The following is a 13810-nucleotide window of genomic DNA, read 5'->3' as shown; positions in this document are numbered from 1 at the left end:
GTGTGTAGGTATCCGAACGGATTAATTGATATTGTAGGTGTTCTAATAATTTCGATATTGATATGAGTGTATAGTTTTTTGAATAATGACATTTATCAATATATTCTTTTTCGATTTCATAACCCACAAACGCAATGTATATATATGGGAACAGGGAACTGTGCTGTATTGAGCATTTTTCAAGTATTCTGTCGCCTTAAATGGCTATTATTAATATTGGCATTTCATTATCAATCATTAATTTACCTTTACAACTTCTTGACTATCCCTTGAATCTGAAGCATGAACATTCTACATCCTTGACGTGGTTGCAGTTATCAACCACTTCTAGCGCGTATCAGGTAATCTTACTAGGCTAATCCGCTACAGACTTGTTTTATGCATGTCAAGTAATAGTTTTATTTTATCGTGTAATTATTTTACATAATGTTTGGTTAGTGCTTTCCAATTGATATACACCTTAGTTATCGTCCACTGGTGTTTGTTTTCAGTTATAATTAGTGTTATCCATACTAATGCAAGTACTGTCTTTCAGGGAGATGCTGAAGCGTCCGCCACATCTACAACATTTCTAGATGTTCTTCACCAGCAGGAGGTATGGATACTGACAGCTCCATCGAGCGTCATCATCAGAGCTGGAATTCTTGTCGTTTGATTGTTCTACACAATGTTTCATTCGTGGTTAGCCGTTGATATGTACCTGTGCTGTCGACCCCAGGTGTGTGTTATGTTTTCACTATTGTAATCCTCACTAATGCAAGTACTATGTTTCAGGCAGTTGATGGAGCGTCAACCCCTGCACTTGATGCAGAGCCTGACATTCAAGTATTTCCAGGGGAAGTGGAAGCGGGACCATGCGTATATGAATCGGCGCAACAGCTTTTGGAAGTGCGCACTACATTTGCAACATCCATAGATATTCTCCAGCAGCACGAGGTATGGATAATGACAGCTCCATCATGCGTGATCATATAACGTGATTCCATTTGCTATACTTTCTTCCCTATTAACTCAAGTGCTGTGTTTCAGGGAGACGACAAAGCTTCCACTACAATCACAACATCCAATTTAGATGATGCAGATGTAAATAAATCGGAGAAATAAGTCGATGAAATGGGATCATATTTAGATTTTCCTTGATTCTTTTGGACAATGCATCATTTGCGGTTATCTCTTTATATGTACCTGTGCGTTCGACCCCAAGTGTGTGTTATGTTTCTAATATTGAAAACCATACTAATCCAAGTACTGTGTTTCAGGGAGACGACGGAGCTTCCACCACAATCACAACATCTCATTTAGATGATGCAGATGTAAAGGAATCGGAGAAATAAGTCGATGAAATGTGATCATATTTAGATTTTCCTTGATTCTTTTGGACAATGCATCATTTGTGGTTATCTCTTTATATGTACCTGTGCATTCGACCCCAAGTGTGTGTTATGTTTCCAATATTGAAAACCATACTAATCCAAGTACTGTGTTTCAGGGAGACGACGGAGCTTCCACCACAATCACAACATCTCATTTAGATGATGCAGATGTAAAGGAATCGGAGAAATAAGTCGAGGAAATGTGATCATATTTAGATTTTCCTTGATTCTTTTGGACAATGCATCATTTGTGGTTATCTCTTTATATGTACCTGTGCCGTCGACCCCAAGTGTGTGTTGTGTTTCCAATATTGAAAAGCATACTAATGCAAGTACTGTGTTTCAGGGATATGCGGATGCCTCCTCTCCAATACAACCATTCATGGCAGTCCATGCAGAGCCAGAGGTATGGATACTGACAGCTCCATCGAAATAGATCATCACTGGTCGAATACTTGTCGTTTGATTGTTGCACACAATGTTTAAATCGTGTTTGGCTATTGAGATGTACCCGTGTGTTCGTCCTCACGTGTGTTTTATGCTAACAATATTTTGATACATAATAATGAAAGTACTATGTTTCAGGGAGACGATGGAGCCTCATTCCGTGCTGTCTATGCGGATACAGAAAATATAGTTGTTGCAGCGCAAGAGGAAGGGAGGACATGCAGAAACGAATCGGAGCTACAGCATGCAGATGTTGAAGGTCGAGTCAAAAAAGTTGCAAAGAAAAAAAAACAAAAAAAGGTTAGTTACAAACAGTTCATAACTTTAAAAAAATGTTTGTGCTGGGGACTATTTTATGTTTTTTTCCAGTCAATTGTACTACACTTTATCTTGTGTTTAAACTGAACATCCCTTTTCCAATCTCTCCTCCAGTTACCCGTGGGTGTCAGAACTATACATACACAGACAGTGAAGCGAATGAGAGATGTGGCTTGCCAGACCGTGTACACTATGGAGGAACTATTAATTGAGGCGAGGCGTGTTCAGGCTCGAGATGCTCATGTCCAATGGCCAGAACATGAATTAATTGTGTTTGGAGACTACAGCAAAGTTGCATTGGACCATAGCTACAGTGCGACCGCACCACCACAAGAAGATGTTATTGAATGTATTGAAGATAGCTCTGAAGTAGTTGCAGATCAATTCACACAATCTACACCCGCCAAAAATTTGCCACCAAAAAACCTGTCGACATTGTTGTGTTATCCCATCAATGTTGAAGTAATAGATGTCGAAATGACAGAGAATGAACCAGCCGCAGCATCCATAGACGCATCAGAACTTGATATCAGCGATATTACTTTCCAATGTGTTGAAATCTCCACAACGTCACAGGCCGAAGCAACGTTGACGCAGGATGACAGTCTAATGAAAGAGAGCAAATACATTGTATTCGACAGTTGTTTGATGGAAATTATAAGTATGCTGAAATGTGTGCATTCCATTAGAGGGAAAGTATGTGGGAAGCCATTGATTAATGTGACTCGTCAAATAAAAGGCAGTAACGTCAAAATAAATGCCGCCTGTAGATTAAATCATAGGTTCTCATGGTCTGCACAACCGATGCTGGGGAAACTGCTAGCAGGCAATCTACTGTGTGCAGCTGCATCACTTTTTAGTGGCTCCAGTTTTAGAAAGTTAGAGGCTTTCTTTCAGTTTGTGGGACTCCATTTCATTTCTCAAGCGCTGTACTACATATACCAACGTGATTATCTGTTTCCGGCCATTAGTGATGCTTGGAAAATTGAACAATTGTCTCCAGCAAGTACATTCGAAGGCAAACGATTCAGGCTAGCCGGCGATGGACAGTGCGACAGCCCTGGATTTTCTGCCAAGTACTGCACCTACCACTTTCAGGACATGGATAGTAAGAAAATTGTGAGTTTGGTGGTCGTGCAGGTAACACAATGTACATCGTCAGTGGCCATGGAGAAACTAGGATTTATAAAATCAGTGGAATATCTACAATCAAGGGGAATGCACATCGACCTTAAAGCCACGGATAGACACGTTTCAATTGCCAAGACAATGAGAGAGCTGTTCCCACATATTAAACATCAATTTGACGTATGGCATCTTGCTAAATCAATCAATAAGAAAATCTCGGCAGCAGGGAAAAAAAAAGATTTTGAAAGTATTTTGCAGTGGTCCCATTCTATCACCAACCATCTTTGGTGGAGCTCGAAAACTTGTGAAGGGTCAGTGGAAATACTACTTGAAAAATGGCGGTCACTGATGCACCACTGCACCAACGTTCACCGCTGGACAGCAAATCAACATTTCCACCAATGTGAACATGGCCCTTTGTCCCCAGAGGAGGCACGGAAGAAGAAGTGGTTGATTCCATCTTCACCAACACACAAAGCCATTGAGAAGATTGTTTTCGACAAAACTCTATCAAGAGATTTGGGAGGACTGACAGAATTCTGTCACACAGGAGATTTGGAGGTGTTCCACAATATGTGCCTAAAGTACAAGCCAAAGCGCTTGCATTTTAGCTTTCGGGGCATGAAACATCGCACTCTACTAGCGGTCTTGGCCCATAACAGCAATGTCGGACGTGAACAATCTAGGACTAGGGGTAAAGTAAGGATGCCTCGCTACACTAAGGTGTTTTCAAAACGAAGTAAGCAATGGGTGATCAAACCAGTCTATGATGAAATGCAGTTCGACTTTGTGAAAGGCCTTATTGTTGCTGTGTTAGAGAAGCACAGATATGGAATTTTGGACGTTTCTGTGCAGAGCAGTGATCCATTGCCACCAAACATTGCGACTGTGCACCCGAAGCACAGCTGATTGTGAAATACAAATCCCGGTTTAAATAATTGCAATACGATTGTCTTTTTGTAAATAAATGTTATTGTACAGTGTACCTGTAACCCTAATCCCTACCTTCACCATCATGGGTGGCGAACAAGCTGGGTGTCATCTTTGAATTCTCTCTATTCACCTCATATATGTGTATGTATATATTTTTCTCGTGTCTCATCTCATGTAAATGTAAATGCTGCGCACTGTTAACGGAGGGGAGGCTTGCGTATTGCAAATAATAAAACAAACAAACAAACAATAAATCTCACTTTTAACTCAACTCCTGTGGTACTTTATACTTTCCCTGACCTTCCGCCAAAAATTAAATGTCTCAATTTGGGCTGCAAAGCTCGCAGACAACGGGGACAAAATTGGGGCACTTAGAACGCGCCAGCCAAGCGGGCCGTGGCATTTGGGAGAGAAGCCAGTTCGCATTTGCACATTGAGGCGCACTACATAGACGGATTCTAAACTTCAAGTTCTCACAGATGCCTATACTACGTGATGTTGCAAATAAAGAATGCGAAGGACAGCGGCTTTGATTTTCAGCTCGCGCCCAGATGAGGCCCACAAGTCGCACTGGAAGTATAAGGGTCTATTGTTTTTTGACCTTGAGACAGGGACCATGCCGAAAGAACTACATTTGAAGGGGTTGCGCAATAACGTAAGAGACGATAAGGCAGAAAATTCAGAAACTAGACCGAGTTTCATTTTAGTTCAGTATACGAAAAATCGTTGTCAAGAGCACGGTCCATTTTACAGACTGCATTACGAAGAGACACAATGGAAATTTCAAATATAATGTAAGTAAATCTTTACACGCTTTTATACCGGAATGAAGATTTAATGAATGATGCATGAATAAATGAATGAATGAAGAGGAGGAAAAGCAAGGAAAACGTGTTCGTAGTGTGCACATGGGCATGCAGGTCCACTGGTCTCACCGATCTCGGTCCTTGGCCCAGCCACTTTTCCCTGCACTGCCTACCTGCACTACGGGACTGTCTCTGTATCCTTCAGCCCCTTCTCCCGGCATTTACCTTGCACTTGCCACCAGCTGGCCCTATTATTTAATTTGTATTCAACTAACCATGTACAGCACTTTTCCCCCCCACCCCCCCCTTCCCCATGCGTGATCAGAAAGACACCTGGCCTAGTAGGATCGTTGTCTGTCTGCCCTTGTTCCCCACCTGCCTCGTCGCGCCTAGAAACACTTGAGTATAGGCGCATTACAAATGCCATATCATATATCATATCATTCCTCACGCATGTAGACTAACTGTCGTTTTTCATTGTGTGTTGGCCTCGATTTATTACGTTACTTTTCGCATTGATTTTACAGCCGAACATACTCCATTGAACTATCCTTGCAAGCAAATAGTTTCTGATCGGCTGTAATAAATAAAATAAGTAATATTAATGAAGATCGGCTGGCGAGACTAATTATAATTTTTTTGTTTTCATAACATGTATTTGCCCCCCTTCTGCTACTGCCATCGGTTTGAGACACCAGCAGATGGCTTTTACAGTAGACACCTGCAGCTTCGTGTGAACAACTGGAGCACACTGACAATTTTATGGGACGATCGCCAAGGGCCCACATGCCCTTACGCTGTACTAGTGGCTAGAAGCAACATATCAACCTTTACGATGGACTAGTGCCTAGTTAATGGAACAGCCTTGCGGTTCACCGTGCTTCCAAAGTGCTTCTTTTAACGAAAAGCAAAACCCTGTGTACCATGGCGGATACAGATAAAAGAAAATAAATGGCTTTCGGAGTTCATATGGCAATTGCTGAATATTCTCTAAACATTTAATGTAAAATAAATGTACTTTACCAAATGTACCGTGTTGCTGTTTGATTTTAAAGTACAGTTTCATATTCCGAATTGTGGCACGCTGTGTTGTGAGATGGTCTGTGTTGGTTTCCGGGTTCTGTGTGGAGTCGCGTAGAAGACGACTGGGCGCGTTTGCCTACGCAGCACAGTAACGTCACAGAGAGAGGCGGGGAATATGAATGTTTGGATAATGTCAGGCTCAGGGGCGGGGGAATTGATTTAGTGCCGCAAAAGCAGGTCAGCCAGGGCTATGGGGGAAATGATAGGATTATCAGAAAATGGCGGCTCCCTGGTGCTTGTTTTCGCGTGCGTTTAATGGACGAAAACTCGGGTAAGGTCCATATGAAAGTTTTCTAAAATCGAGCCACTTAAGCTTAAAAAAACATGGCCGACCCGTAGGGACAATAAACATGTTTACTAGACCATGCCTTTAATGTGGCATGGTAATTTTTTACTTGGCATCAAGGGTAAAGCAAACATGATAAGTGTTATTATGGGCTACACTGGCCTACATCCGTTTTTTGGTGAAATGAAGGAGAGAAAGTGCATTGGCTACAGTTCCTGTCTTTTTCTGGCTTCCAGGTTTGTCTGTGTCTGCCTGTATTTACCCGTTTGGATCTGCAGTGTGGGATCACTCACTCTCTATCTGGCCCTCATGTCTCTGTGCCTATTTTTTTTTAACTTTTAGTAGATAAATGTGAGGTTGTAGTCTTGCTTCAGTAGTCTGTAACATTTTATAGTGTTCTGTGTCTCTAGCTGGGTTTGCCAGTAGATTATATTATGTTCCTTAGTCTTGGGATGGGTAAGTTTGTTTTCTGACTTTCTGCCTGTTCTGCTATGTTGGTGCTTGCTTCGTGGTTTGCTTTAAAATGATAGGGAAGGCTTCCCACTGCTCACAGAGCAGAAATCTCCCTACTGGCTTTCTGCAAAAACCTAAAAACTTCTCTCTTTAACTAACACCCCCCTCTGCCTCACAACTGTTGCTTATGACTGTATGTTGTGTTATGTGCCACTGTAAATATTACCTTTTTGTATGATCTGTAACTATGTGCTCTCCTGTAAAAAAACATCACTTTGCCTCCGCCGTCTCACTGTTCTGCGAATCACTGCCATGTATGTACTTGTCACTGTAAATAAGCTTTTGTACGATCTGTAACTAAGTCCTTTCCAGTAACAAGTGCCACAATGCCTTCGGGCTGTTGCGCGCTATACAAAAACAAATAAATAAATAAATAGGACCGAACATGGCTTTCTTTAAGACGTGTACAGAACATCATGGATGTATGTTTTATTGCCTATTAGTGGAGGGTACCACTACGTGTTTCTTAAGTATCTTCAGCAGTAGAGCCAGTCCATTCTTCTGTTGGAGTATTGTATCTCTTGACAGGGTATTCTTTGTTCTGAGCTGGTCCCCATATAAGAGCATTGGCTTAATTATGGAGTCAAATACTGGTACGCGAGATTTACGGACGGATAGAGTCTAGGCAGATGGATTTTATGGCACAATCCGTTTTTATAGCACACCAACGTACCTGGCAGCTAAGCTCCATGTAATTGATGGCACGTGCTTGGTGCGCACCAAATTGACCAACCAGCGCAAATCACAACTATTCTGCAAAGAGAGAACCCACGAAAACGTCTTCTGTTTTGGCTTAATGCACAAAAACCCAGACTCGTTTAAAAGTGGAAAAGGTTGCTTTAATGTGACAGGCCAAAGCTTACAATCAAACGCTTAACTGGCTCCATGGCCTAACAAACTAAAGGAATATTTTAACCACCACTTAAATAAATTAAACATTTTCATTTTCCCCCAACAATTAAATAATTAAATAAGCCAATTCCTCCCTAATGATCCTTTGGATCCTACCGTCTCCTTGCCCCTTTTCCAGGCGTCCCGCTTTCTCCCAGGGGCCATGCCCCTCCAGGCTCAATACCTGTTCCCCCGGGGTGACCTGCTTGTGCAAACAGCGCCAACCCATCCTTTCCCGTGTCATTCCCCCATTGTGCTTCCCTCCCCCCACATCAAAAGGGGCCATGCCCCCGGCGCCCGACCCACTTCAACACCCTTCAAACTTCCCTCTACACCAAACTCCCCCTTCCTATGACCTGCAGCCAGCCTGACCTGCCACATCAGCAACATATATTACACACACTTTCACAATGCCCTGACCTGTCACACAAAACTACCAACCCTACCTTCCTAACAGACCCCAAAACTCATGAACCCGCCATGTCATCTAAAAAAAACCCTGCATAATCCCATGAACAATGCCCCCCCCCATATTACATAACCAGACACTACCCTAACGAAATTGAAAGGGGTGGGAGGGCGGGACAATCATCAAGTCCTAACCATCGCCTGCCACCCGAACCTTCCCTGAGCCCTTAAATACCCCCCCAGGAGGCGCTCTGCCCCCACGGCCACTCGCTGGCCATGTGCATCGCCAAAAACTCCCCGGGGGGAAACGCTTCGCGTTCCCCCCATGGCCCCTCTTTTGGCTTAATGCACAAAAACCCAGACTCGTTTAAAAGTGGAAAAGGTCGCTTTAATGTGACAGGCCAAAGCTTACAATCAAACGCTTAACTGGCTCCATGGCCTAACAAACTAAAGGAATATTTTAACCACCACTTAAATAAATTAAACATTTTCATTTTCCCCCAACAATTAAATAATTAAATAACCCAATTCCTCCCTAATGATCCCTTGGATCCTACCGTCTCCTTGCAACTTTTCCAGGCGTCCCGCTTTCTCCCAGGGGCCATGCCCCTCCAGGCTCAATACCTGTTCCCCCGGGGTGACCTGCTTGTGCAAACAGCGCCACCCCATCCTTTCCCGTGTCATTCCCCCATTGTGCTTCCCTCCCCCCACATCAAAAGGGGCCATGCCCCCCCGGCACCAGAAAAACCCTCCCCCGAGGAGTTCTTTCTGCCCCACCCCCCCCAAACTTTTCTACCTCAAACTTTTTACCCAGTCTCCCAGCCCAGAAACTAAGAAGACCCACCCGTATCCCTTCACCAGATCATTTTCCCCAGTAAAACGAATCCCCCCCCATCTGTAGGCCCATAGCTTTCCCTCACCCCAGCCAACATAGGAAGCAACTAATCCCAGCCCAGCCCCCCAAACCCGGACATCTTACCACAACATCTTTATAGTTGCACCCCGGTTGCCTGCCAACAACCCTTTTCTAAGCTTCTTTCCCCGCCCACTTAACCCTAGAATGTCCCAAAAACCAGATTTTTGACATCTGACCGGACCTCTTAGCAGCATCTGAAAAAGAAATTACAAAATCAATTACAAATCAACAACATCCTAATAAATGCAACACCTTGCTACCTACTGAAAGAATTCTATAAAGACCTTCCGTTTGCCCCGGTCCCCGACATACCCTTTGTATCTCCCTTACTCCCAGCGTCCCAACCTTTTCACCTACTCCTCTTAATAGCCCAGCCTGCTACTTTCAGATGCTGCACCCCTCCTGAATCAATGAGTTCCAACCTCCTAACCTTTCCCACACCACTAGTAACACCTCCTCAGTACCCTATCCTCTCTGGCCATCTCCTAACCTTCTCCGCACACACCTCAGGTCTTCTCATACCGTCCCCCAATATTTCGCCCCTTTCCCTAACCTTTATACCATACACCTAAACCCACTTAGACCCCCTCTTTCCTCTAAACTATTACCCCCTTGCTCCCCCTTTGCCCCCCCACCTTCCTACACCTTATTAGTATTGGCCCTGCGTTGCCCCCCCCCTGCACCAGGGGCCCACGTGCACCCCGTCCATGCAGGCCCTTTGCTTTATTGCTCCTCCCGCCCCTGCACCAGGGGCCAAACCTGCACCCCCGTCCATGCAGTCCCTTCCTTATCACTCATTTCCAAGATCCTCGCGTCCATTACCACCTGTTTCCCCCTGCACCAGGGGCCCTAGTGCACCCCCGTCCATGCAGGCCCCCTTTTCTTCCTTACTCCTCTCCACCGCTGCACCAGGGGCCAAACCTGTGCCCCCGTCCATACAGTCCATTCCACATAAATTCCTCTTCCAGCATCCTGCTTCATTGCTCCACGTCTTTCCCCCAGCTGCACCAGGGGCCCTAGTGCACCCCCGTCCATGCAGACCCAGCTCATCACTTCCCCTAGCTGCACCAGAGGTGCTCCCGCACCTCCGTCCATGCAACCTGAAGCTTACTCACCTTGTCGTGCGGCAAGCGTGAGAGCTTCGCCACCGTTGTCCATGCCCTCTAAACGACGGCCACCGCCCCTTAACAATTTCCACAGTTACATCCCCCCTGCGGCCCTCCCCTACCTACGCTTCTTCCTCCTCACCCATCTCCTACCCCCTTTAAGTCACCCCCAAAAACCTTTCAACAAACCTTGTGCCCCCCTCCTTTTACGTTAAACTGAGCCCGAACCACCAGCCCGCCCCAATTTACCTGGCCTGCGGTCCTTCCCCCCCACCTCCTTGCCCCGCTCCTCGCCCTGCCCCACTGTCCCCTGCCTGAAAACAATCTGTAACTGGATGCCGACCCGCACACTTGCTGCACTCGTGTTTAAATTTGCACATCCACCTCGTGCAGCCTTCTTTATTGAACGCCCAACATGCTGTCGAAGGCTGTCCTCCGCCCCCTCCCCCCGCCACCTCATGGGCGGGGCGACCAAGAAAGGGCCGGTAAGGCACAGGCAGCCCACTTGCTGTGTGCAATGTCGGGGCAGGCCTCGTTGGGGCCATCCATTGCAGCCAAAGATCCATATCTATCTCCCCCCAGACCGCCTGACTGTCCTCTGCCATTCTCGCTCTTAATTCCTCATCATACCTTCCCCAGGCAAAGCCCCCAAAACTCGTAAAAGCCTTCCTTATTACATCCATATATTTAAGCAGGGCCACGCAACGCTCCGGGAATTTTTCGCAATACACACTGGCATAAATGATAAACGCCGACGTCCAATTCTCAATGGTCACCGGGACCCTCGGGCGAGAAGCCAGTTCCCTCTCTTCCTCCCTAGACCCTTCCTTCGCTCTCACCTCCCTATGCAGCAATTTGAAAACCTCCACAAATTCCCCTGCCTGGATCTTCTCCCTGGTCGCCGCCATTAAATGCGCCCCCAATGGTTTTGTTATCCCCATGTATGGCAATTTCTTCTCCTTTCCCTTTACTTCCACCTCTTTATCTTTTCCCACCTGCACCTCAAGCCCCAATGGCTCCACCGCTTTGTCCGTTTGAACCTCCACTGAGCAAATGTTCTTTTCAACCCCTTCGGCTCCAATGGCCTGCCTCCCCACCTCCTTCATCACACCTTGAAAACCACCCCGTTCATTCCCCAACCTCCTATTTGTAACCCCTCTCTGCCATGCAGCTGACCAATCCCTTTCCCGCTCACCTCTTTCAACGCCTGCCACCTGCGGCCTGGCATCCACACCGTTGCTACTCCTCTCCATTCTTAGAGGGCTCCTGCTGCGGGGACAAAACATGTCAGCACAATCACCCAGCCAATAGTTCCCTTGACTCCTTTCACCCCGACCGCCCTGCACTTCCCTTTCCCTATCCCACCTTGCACTCCTTCTCTCATCCACCCTTTCCCTTTCCGCCCTGTAATCTTCAAATTCCCATTGCCCCCAGTATTCCTCCCCACCAACTTCATCACCCCTTAAATACCATTGAGGATGCGAGCTCCTGCTCGAGATGATTTGCTGTTTTTCTCGCGAGTCCGGGGCGTACGCCCCGCCACTCCCCTGACGTCTTCCCGGCGGGGTTGTGGGAACCTCTGCCTGGTCCTCTTCTCTTGGGCGAGGCGTTCCGACCTCCACCCTGAAATCCTCGTTGCTAGGGGCCGTGCTGCACCCTCCAGGCTCTCTTTGTGTTGACCGAGGAGGGGCCGTACCCAAACTCTCACCCTCCATCTGTACAGCGGGGGCTGCGCAGCGCCCTCCGCCCCCACTCCTATCCGGGGGGGCCGTTCCGCGCCCCGCCCTACCCTCCTCACTTGACGGGGACCTCTCCCTCCTTCTCCCCCCTGCGCTCTTCTGCAGGTATTTGCCCCCTCTTCCCCGACCCTCCCGCCTGCACCCCACCCCTGCCCCCACTGGTGGTCCCTAACTTCCCGCGCGTTCCCCTCTTCCCTAGCGCTATCATACCCTTCCTCCCTCCCTGGCCGCCCCCCCCGACCTGCTCAAACCCCCATCCGCCCTCTTGTCTATTTCCCTCCTCATCTTCCTGCCCCTGGATTCCCAACTCTCCCCTCTCCCTGCCGTAGGGGTGCAAGCCACCACCGCCGCCAGGGCACCGTCCGCCGCCGCTCTACGTTGCGGCCGGCCCCCACCACACTCCTCCTCGCCCGTAACTTCCCCCACCGCCCCTTCCAATTGGGCTTTAGTCGCCCTGCTAATTATTTCCAGGGCCTTCTTCAAGGCCCCCGCATCCACCCGCCCCTTCTTGCTTGCCCTCCGGCCTGCCATTGTGCACACTAATCCGCGTGTGCCCAGAAATATACCCCCTAAAATTGCACTAATTACTCTATGCCCCCGAGCCGGCACCTACCCGTGGACTAGCCCCCCTTTGCCCTGAGAACCCTCACAAACCTTAACACTAAATTAACCGCCCCCCAGAACCACAAAACACACCTTGTGTGATACCCTGTAAAATAACCTCCCTAATACTGCCAATTAATAAAAGGAAAAAAAATTTCCCAACTAACCTTCCCAAATAGTTTTTTTTTTTTTTTTTTACACTATCTGCTTCCTTTCTGCTAAAATGCAAAATATAAAATTCGTATATTTTTTTTTTTATTATTTTTCAAACCTAAAGAACTAAAATTTCCTCTTCAAACCCCCCCCCCCCCCTCTCTACCCTGGTCAAAAAAACCCAAGAGGGAGCCCTCCCAAACACTATAACCAAGCACTACTAGAGCTTGCTACACGGCAGAGAACACTGCCACCTGGCGGTGCCACAACAACACCGCACTCCCCACACACACGAGGGACACGGCCCCTTTAAATGCGCTGCCCAGCCCCCTTTTGTACGTGCGCTGATACGCGCCAACCGTACCCAGCTCCAGCGCCCGTCAAGAAGCGTGGAAAATTCCCCCCGAGGAGCCGCGGAAAAGCCGCTGAAGCTCCGCTCCCCCCCAGGCCCTAACGTCCACACGCACAGCGGGCCGGTGAAGGGATGACCACTTCCCTCCCAATCCCCGCCGAAAACCACGGAGCCCCCTCGCCCCCCGCTCACGGGATACCCTCGGTGTGAAACAGAAGCCCGAAGACACGGTAAGAAGTGAGGGGTGTCTTATGTACGGCACCCCTCCTACACACGCTAAAAACACAGAAAACGAAATTATTCTCTTTTTTTTTTTTATATAAGACCTACCCGCCCTCCTCCTATACGATTCCCCTACCTTACCTACGCTATCCTGACAACGAAGTCCCAGCTAACTCAGGGAAGGCTCGGGAGCAGGCGACAGGACCGAACGACAATCATCAAGTCCTAACCGTCGCCTGCCTCCCGAACCTTCCCTGAGCCCTTAAATACCCCCCCAGGAGGCGCTCTGCCCCCACGGCCACTCGCTGGCCATGTGCATCGCCAAAAACTCCCCGGGGGGAAACGCTTCGCGTTCCTCCCGGGGCCCCCTTGTCATGCACCCACCCTCTACAACTCCATCCCAGTATCAACTTAAAAACGCCCCCACAGTTCTCCCGTTTCGAAAATCCCTCAGAACGTGGCTTTTTCAACAGCACTTGACCATGGACTAATCCCAATGAACGCACAGAACGCAACTCTCCGTACTGCACTAC

Source organism: Ambystoma mexicanum, chromosome 13 (assembly GCF_040938575.1).
Source record: "Ambystoma mexicanum isolate Mex_15411 chromosome 13, UKY_AmexF1_1, whole genome shotgun sequence".
NCBI lineage: Eukaryota > Metazoa > Chordata > Amphibia > Caudata > Ambystomatidae > Ambystoma > Ambystoma mexicanum.
The sequence above is the reverse complement of the archived record's forward strand: the minus strand, read 5'-3'. Positions refer to the sequence as shown.